The 6,308-nt window shown below is 40.9% G+C and overlaps 1 non-coding gene across 1 annotated transcript; it reads right to left on the bottom strand.

The window, feature by feature from the left end:
• Positions 1-4,096: 4,096 nt before the first annotated feature.
• LOC115869905 lies at positions 4,097-4,260 on the bottom strand. Its single transcript, XR_004046429.1, has one exon. It is a non-coding gene; the product is annotated as a U1 spliceosomal RNA (small nuclear RNA).
• Between the last annotated feature and the right edge of the window lie 2,048 nt (positions 4,261-6,308).

Here is a 6,308-nt window from a genome sequence, read left to right as displayed (position 1 = left end):
TTCCTTTTGTTGATTTCCAGCCTTATGGCACAGTGGTCAGAGAGAGAGGTCTGTATGATATCAATATTCTTAAATTTATGTAGATTCGCCTTATGCCCCAGCATGTGGTCTATATTCTAATATGTGCCATGTGGGCTTGAGAAGAATGTGAATTTTTTTTGGTATTTTGTTGAAAAGCTCTGTAAATACCTATCAGGAGAAATTGTCTAATTTTAGTGTTTAGATCTCTACCCTCCTTGTTGAGTTTCTTTTCCTGTGGTCTATCTTTCTCAGAGAGTGATGTATTGAAGTCACCCACTATAAATATTAAGACTGTGATATCTTTTTTCATCTTTTTGAGTGTTTGGTTGACGTATTCAGCGGGTCTCTCATTCGGGGTATATATGTTTTCAATGCTTAGTGGTTCGTTGTCTACCATTCTCCTGAGCATTATATAGTGTCCCTTCTTATCTCTTTATGATTTGAACTTTGAGGTAAATTTTATCCAAGATTAGGATTGCAACCTCTCCTTTTTTTTAATTGTTGTTTGCTTGATATGCTTTTCTCCTGCCTTTGATTCTCAGCCTACTTTTGTCAGCCTTGAGATGTGTCTTCTGTAGGCAGCAATTGATGGGTTCTGTTTTCTAAGGCATTCTGCTAGTCTCAATCTTTTAATTGCTGAATTCAGACCATTGATATTCAGGGTTATTATCTTCACTGCAGACTGTGATGTCATCTTATATCTTTTGTGTTGGGTGTTTTCCTACTTTCCTTTCTCATTACTGTGTTGTGTGTGTGTGTGTGTGTGTGTGTGTGTGTCATTCTTGACTTCTTTCAATCCTTTAGCCTATGTTATCTTGGGGTCTGTTTTCCCTTTGATGCCCTCTCACTGAGGTTGTTCTATGTGGCAGTTTCTTATTTATACTTGGTGAGTGTTGTTCTTCTGCTCCTACAGGGTCGGCAAGAATCTTTTGTAGGGCTGGGTTTCTTCTAACATATTCTTTGAGATTTCCTTGTCTGGGAAGACTCCTACTTCTCCATCTATCTTGATCAATAGTTTGGATGGATAGAGTATCCTTGGATTTGCATTGTTTTCCTTTAATTTTTGGTATATGTTACTCCACTCTCTCCTCTTCTTCATAGTTTCTGCTGATAGGTCTGAGCATATTCTTGTTTGGGAACCTTTATATGTGACTGCTTGTTTTTCCCTAGGTGCTCTCCTGATTTTCTCCTTTTCCTCAAAGTTGCATAGTTTAACTATTTTGAGCCTTGGTGACTTCTTCTTGGGATTCAGTCTAGCTGGTGTTCTCTCAGCCTCCTGAATAGTTTCCTGGTTTTCATTCATTTAGCTGGGGAAGTTTTCCTCCAAGAACTCTCTTGCCATTGTTCCAGATGACTTCTTTGTTGTGTCTTCCTCTGGTAAGCCAATAATTCTCATGTTGTTCTGCTTCATAGCATCAGACATACCTCTTAAATTTTCTTCAGCTTCTCTGATGATCTTATTAAATTTTTGCTCGCGTTTGTTAAAGTCTGTTTGACTGTCCTCCAAGTCACTGATGCAATTCTCTGCTTCCTCCAATTGATTCTCGAGGTCCGTGTTTCTGCTACTGGATTTTATCTCCTCCATAAGCTCCTTTATTTCCCTTTGATGTATGCCCTTTATCTCCTCTATCATTACATCCTTTTTTGGTATTGTTTCCCTCATATCCTGTATGACTCCAAGTAGCATTCTGAATATTTCTTTCTGTAGAAGCTCAATGTCTGCTTCTTCTATGCATGTCATTATGTTAGGGACATCTTCTGCCATTGCCTTTTTGCTTTTTCGTTGAGGTCTTTGGGGCTGATGCCTGTTTGCATTGCATTGTTTAAGAGGAGCCTGGTGCCATTTTCCAGGGAGTCAAAGAGCACTGGCTCTCTCTGGGAACCTTGTAGGAAGGCTTTTCCGTACTGCCTACAGCTAATTTCACTCTAGAATTTACCTACCACTTTATCTTCCTATGGCTTCCCTCTCAGGGGAGTGTCCCAGAGGCTTGTGGCTTGCCTGCTATGGTGTTGCAGAGGTTGGGCAGAGGTTCCTGCAGCAGTTGATGAGTGCTGGCAGAGCTGCCTTAGAGCCCCAGGCACACACCAGGAATCCCCGGTCAGAAGTTTAGCAGAATATCCCCTGGCAGAGGTCAGTAGGGCTTTTCACAGCCTCGGGTTAGCTACACAGTGGAGCTCACCTAGCTGGGTGTGGTGCAGGCATAAATGCCCTAGGCTAAGGGGAGTAGTCTGAAGCTCAGCTGTGGAGTGTGAGAGAGCAGGAGAGAGACAAAGAGGAGGGGAAAAAAAGTAAAAATTAAGCCCACTGAGACTGTGTGGATATAGTAAAGTGAGGAAAACAAAAGCAACAATATAGCTGAGTCCTCATTCCAGCCCATGAAACTGCAAGGGTTTAGTCCCTGCCCCGAGGTGGTGGTGGCAAGCTGTGGCTGTGTTGAGAGAAAACCCCCTGCCCAGCCCTCCAAGAATCTGGGTGGATAGAGAGAAGAGATGGAAACAAAAGTAAGAATGTAACTGAACCCCGATTAATAACTGTGAGGCTGCAAGTGTCCAGTCCAAGCCCTGAGGCAGGTGGCAGCAAACTGTGGCTGTGTTGAGACCAAGCCCCCCTACGGGCTTCAAATGGTCCTGGCTCTGGCAGAGACATTAGTGGGGTCAAGGTCAAACCAGAGCTGGCCTCCCCTGAGGTAAGCCAAAAGCCCCAGCCCCTCAAAATCCCATGGGTCTGTGCCTACTTATCATTATGATGCTCCTCCTGAGTTTCAGCAGTGTTGAATTTCCCTCTAAGCAACTCTCCTGGGCTGAATTCTGCACAGTCCCTCTGGTATGTGTCACTCCATTGCCATCTTCCCAGAAATGTTAAGTATGCAGTTTATTTTGTTAGGAATGACAAACAGAAATAGAAGGGCATTACCTTCATTGTCAAAAGAATATTTCAAAATCCATCTAAAATTATAATATGCCAATGCTAGAAAAATATTCATATATCTGCTAGGAAGGCTAGTTAATACACATATTATTCAAATTTATACACCAATAAAAACAGCAAATTATGAAGAATTCTATCAACTTCTGCAATCTAAAATTCATTAAACATTGAAACAACATTGATATTTAGTGGTCATGTGAATGTAAAATTTGAAAACAAAGAGGAAAGCTAGGTAGTTATAAAATACGGCCTTAGTGATTCAAACAACATTGGAGATAGCATGATCGAAGGTGACAAGGCAAATAACTTCATTTTAAATATCTTTTTTCAACAAAACAGTGGCTATAGATCTTGCTAGATGTAATGCACAAGAATCAAATTTGCTACATCTGCAGAACAAGACCATGGTGAAGTTCAATATCATCAGACAGAACAAGGTCTAAGACCAACTGTGGGATAGACCATGAATTGCTCTTAGAAAATTTCAGGTGGAAGTTGAAAAAAAAAATCAAATCCATGAGAGTCAAAATATGATCTTGAATGTAAGCAACTCTGGACTTAAAGACCATCTTACGAATATGTTGTGCATTTGACATATTGAACACTAGTGATTCAAGACCAAATTGGTTGTGAGATATCATCAAGAATATAATATTTTAAGAAAGTAAAGCATCATTTAAAAGTATTTTAAAAAACAAAATTACAAAATAGACATTCATAAAATACTGAAACTTATTCTTGAATGTACAGAAGCTAAGATGAATTGAAGAAATGACAAAAAGATATGGATAGACAATTTCAAATAATGACCCAAGAAGACAAAGGATAGTCATGTAATGAAATGTGAAATAAGCCAGTTAGAAAATCAAGAACAAATACGATGCTCCTGACAAAATACACAAAATAATGTGAGATGAGTCATGCTAACCTGATTTCTAAGTAGCATTCTGACTATACTTTTTCCTAGTCAGATTTGTTTATCTTTGTCACTGTCAATATTCTTAGTTAACACAATAACTCAAATGTACTAAATATTCTCTATTCTTCCTTATTCAGGAGCTAACTTTCATATTCATTTGAGGCTATTTGAAATATCAGGGACTGGGCCAGAAAAGTAACAACATTGCTCTTTAACATTTTTTTTTTCAGGGGAGAATGCAAACGCAGCCCCCCACTACCACAATGTATGCAGTCGAGTTTCCCGCATTTGGGAAAATCGCAGGGGTCAGCACATCTAGAGTACAATGAATAAGCCTCACCCTGGGAAAACCACCTTCCTGATCATGGCATCTCCCCTGCCTAGTAAGTATTGCTCTTTAACATTTTCAAGATAGTTTGTTTATTGTTTGTTTAAGAAACTCGCCCCAAACAATATGTCATAGTTTTCCTAATGTAATAAATATAGATACATCATAGTTATAGTAAAAAATAATTGTTGGCATCTCTGCTCTTCCTTGTGTGACAAGCAATCACACCTTTCAATTCCCATGCTATCCCAACTGCATCCTGGGGACAAGATGATGAAGGTTGGATTTGGCCACATTGGGAGCCCTGTCACCAGGGCTGCATTGAACTCTGGCAAAGTGGACATTGTTGCCACAAATGACCCCATTCATTGACCTGAACTACATGGTCTACACGTTCCACTTTTTCCACCCACAGCAAGTTCAATGGCACCATTAAGGCTGAGAGTGGGAAGCATATCATCAATGGGAAGTCCATCTCCATCTTCCAGGAGTGAGATCACGCCCACAACAAGTGGGATGAAGCTCATGCTGAATATGTCATAGAGTCCACTGATGTCTTCAGAACCATAGAGTAGGCTGGGGCTCACTTGAAAGGTGGTGTCCCAAAGATGATCATCTCTGCCACTTTTGCCAATGACCTCAAGTTGGTGAATGAGAACTATGACAACACCCTCAAGTTTGTCAGCAATGCCTCCTGCACCATCAACTATGTGGCCTCCCTGACTAAGGTCATGGCAACTTTGGTCATGGTGGCAACTTTGGCATGCCAACACTGCCACCCAGAAGACTGTAGATAGTCCCTCTGAGAAACTCTGGTGCAACATCCATGGGGTTACCCAGACATTATCCTCACAACTACTGGCACTGCCAAGGTTTTGGCAAGATTATCCCAGAGCTGAATGGTAAACTCACTGGCATGGTCTTCTGTGTCCCTGGCCATAATGTGTTAGTCATGGATCTCACCTGTCCTCTAGAGAAAGCTGCCAACAACGATGGCATCAAGAAGGTGGTGAAGCAGGTATCAGATGGTCTTCAATATTGCATCTTGGGCTACACTGAGGACCAATTTGGCTCCTGTGACTTCAACAGTGGCACCTACTCTTCCACCTTTGGTGCGGGGACTGGCATTTGCCTCAATGACCACTTTGTCAAGCTCATTTACTGGTATGGTAATGAATTTGGCTACAGTAACAGCATGATTGACCTAATGGGCCACATGGCCTGCAAGGGATAAGAGCTTTCCCCCTGGACTACCAGCCCCAGCAATAGTATTAGAAACCGAGAGAGGTCCTCAGCTCCTGGGGTGTCTTTTCCCCAAATCAATCCCCCAACACACTGAGAATATCATATCTTCTCTAGTATCCAGACTTTCCTGAAGAAGGGGAGAAGCTTAAAGAGCCCAACATTGTCAAGTGCCATCAATAAAGCATACTGTATCCAGACCCCCAAATAATTTTTGTTGTTGTAAGGTGCCTTTGAGTCTCTTTTTACTCAGAGACCCTATGCACAATCTAATTACAAATTGTGCAGTCCTGCACCATCCTCATAATTGTTGTTATATTTGAGCCCATTGTTGCATGCACTGGATTAATCCATCTTGTTGCCCCACAAATGTATCAAGGGTGATGTCCTTTTCAAGGGATCAGTCTCTCCTGATAACATGCTCAAAGTACATGAAACATTGTCACACCATCCTGGCTTTAAAGGAGCATTGTGGATGTACAGTTTCAACATCAAGTCTGTTTGTTCTTTTGGCAGTCCTTGGTATGCTCAATATTCTTCACAACACCATAGTTCAATTGCATCAATTATTCTTCTGTCTTCCTTTCATGCATATGAGGCAATTGAAAATACTGTAGCTGGATCAGGAGCACCCTATTCCACAAAGTAATATCCTTGCTTTTCAAAATTTTAAAGAGGTCTCATGCAGCACGCTTATCCAATGCAATGTGTCCTTTGATCTCCTGATGGTTTGCTTCTGGGTGCATTGATTGTAGATCCAAATAATAACATATCCTTGAAAACATCAATTTTTTCTTCATTTATCATCATGTTACCTATTAGTCTAGTTGTGAGGATTTGCTTATATTGAGTTGTAATCCATACTGAAG

Source organism: Echinops telfairi, unplaced genomic scaffold, assembly GCF_000313985.2.
Source record: "Echinops telfairi isolate 266 unplaced genomic scaffold, ASM31398v2 ScPeMD7_60;HRSCAF=208, whole genome shotgun sequence".
NCBI classification, from domain to species: Eukaryota; Metazoa; Chordata; class Mammalia; order Afrosoricida; family Tenrecidae; genus Echinops; species Echinops telfairi.
This window is presented reverse-complemented; position numbering and strand designations above follow the sequence as displayed.